The 2093-nt window shown below is 36.8% G+C and overlaps 1 long non-coding RNA gene across 1 annotated transcript; it reads left to right on the plus strand.

Annotated features, from left to right (window-relative positions):
• The first annotated feature begins 207 nt into the window (after positions 1-207).
• LOC122183839 lies at positions 208-1746 on the plus strand. The gene is made up of 3 exons (XR_006180380.1): positions 208-274; positions 1075-1239; positions 1660-1746. It is a non-coding gene; the product is annotated as an uncharacterized LOC122183839 (long non-coding RNA).
• The last annotated feature ends 347 nt before the right edge of the window (positions 1747-2093 follow it).

Below are 2093 nucleotides of genomic sequence, written 5' to 3' on the forward strand. Positions count from 1 at the left end.
GAGCTTGCTTTATGTTTCTGCACAAAGATGTTCTCTTTGCTTTTCTGCATGTATCACAAGCAATAGGAGATGAGGTGTCTCTATCCTCTGTTCTCCATTTTTCAGTGGGAGAGAAACTACTCGCAAGTTCCTCTGGCTGATGCACTAACTAAAGAGGTTCAGTCTCTTTCCCCTATGAATGGATTGCCATTAGGCTTCAGAAGAAGAAAGAGATACAGGCTGTACGAGATCTTACAGATCAACTGGAGTACTGTTCTTGGAAGAAAAAAATCAGGTTTATATCCTTATGTAAACATTTTTGATAACTTATAGCTTATTAAAAAGTTGGGTATTGGTTTAAGGTAGTGGGTATGTCTCTGGTACCATTTTGCTGTGCTATTTCCTTTATAATTGCTGAAGCAGGCTGTCAAGCTGCTTAGGGTTTAAAAGATAGGATATTTGATATACCACCAAAGTGGTAACTTCGGTGGGAATCAATCTTAGTTGGCAGCTGAGCATATGCTAGGCAGACTGAATCCCTAAAGCCTGAAAGTTTGGGGAAATCTTAGATGCCTTAATATGTGAGAGTATCTATATTTGAAGATAAGCTCAACGTTAACTTATGTGGTTCCTTTTAGCACCTGTGTGTATTTGAAATTATGGCTCAGCTTCCTCTAGAGCTTCTTTCAGATGTAGCCTGTAGCCATTGCAGATAAAGGCAAGTCTGGACCATAGTATTTATTCCTTGCCCTCATTTGCCTGAAATTCTCTTTGTTTTAATTTATTGTGTTGGATTTGGACAAACGGATCTGTAGTTTAATAACTTATTTGCTTTCTGCCCCTGTCATTTAAACAATTTTTGCATTCTAATTCATTTCTCTGAAACTTCAAAACTTTTTTCTCAGAAATCCTGAAGATAGATTTCTTTCACTTTGAATTTTGAGATTGTATCCTATGCTTAAAATCTTGGTAGGAAAAAATAAAAAGCATTCATTGAAAATTTTAAATAACCCCCACCCAAAATCAAACATACTGGAGAAAATGTCATGTTTTCAGTGGACTATTGTATTTTTTTCCTTCTTTCTCATTTTTCAGTTCAGACAAAACCATACCAACATCAAACTGCACACTGCCACATCGCTACACTGTAAGTCACCTGCTGAACTACTCATAACACTGCCCAGTGCATCAAGGAGAAGGTCCTACATCCAAGTACTAACCATGTTTAGCCTGTGGAGACTGACAAAATCACAGCAGAAGGTAATAAATAGTTTTCAGACAGGCACTGTATGCTTTTCTCTGGAATTAATTTTTACAGGATTTAGGTTAAGCTAATGTGAGCTACATTATTTTATTATACTAGCTCTAAGACACTGAAATAGCCACAGCTTCATTATTTGTGCAGGACTCAAAATGCAAGAAATGCAACATGGCTTGCATTAAACCGGAGAAGATGTGAAGCAGCCGTTCAGATCTGCGCACACTGAGATTTCCTATCATTTGATTTTCTGTTGCTTCACTGGTGCTGCTGCCTGTAAGCAATAATCTGGATGTTTCATGATCTTTGAAGTCCCTTTAAATCTAAGCCATTCTGTAATTATATTTCATATGTAATTGGGATAAACAATGCTTTCATTTTCCAAATACTAAGATTTGAGTAAGAATCCCTTTTCATTGCAGGGGCGTTGGACTAGATGACCTTTAAAGGTCCCTCCCAACTCTATGGATTCTGTGATTCTATAATGTGAGCACATGGACTATTCTGCTGTGCAGGCTCTTCATTTTTGTTATTACATTTGTGCTGTTTTGTGTTTTTTTTTTTTTTTAAAGTCTGGTTTAAGGAAGCTAATAGAACTGTTTCCAGCCTTTGGGGGCTGGATTCAATCCAAATTCATGAAGGATGTAGACCATCATCTTAGTAAAAACACTTCCAAAATTTGTCTTTTTGCTAAAACAAGGCCACCTAGAAGATGAAACCTTTCTTCTTTTTTTTTTTCTTTTTGTTTTCCCCCTCCTCTAAAAAACGTAATTACACTCTGATTTAAAACTCTAATTGAGTGCACTTGCATTGGTAAGATGTTCTTTCCCTTTAGGGACTGCATTCCTATTAGTCA

Source organism: Lagopus leucura, unplaced genomic scaffold (assembly GCF_019238085.1).
Source record: "Lagopus leucura isolate 7727_CA_CO unplaced genomic scaffold, USGS_WTPT01 Super-Scaffold_100021, whole genome shotgun sequence".
Lineage (NCBI taxonomy): Eukaryota > Metazoa > Chordata > Aves > Galliformes > Phasianidae > Lagopus > Lagopus leucura.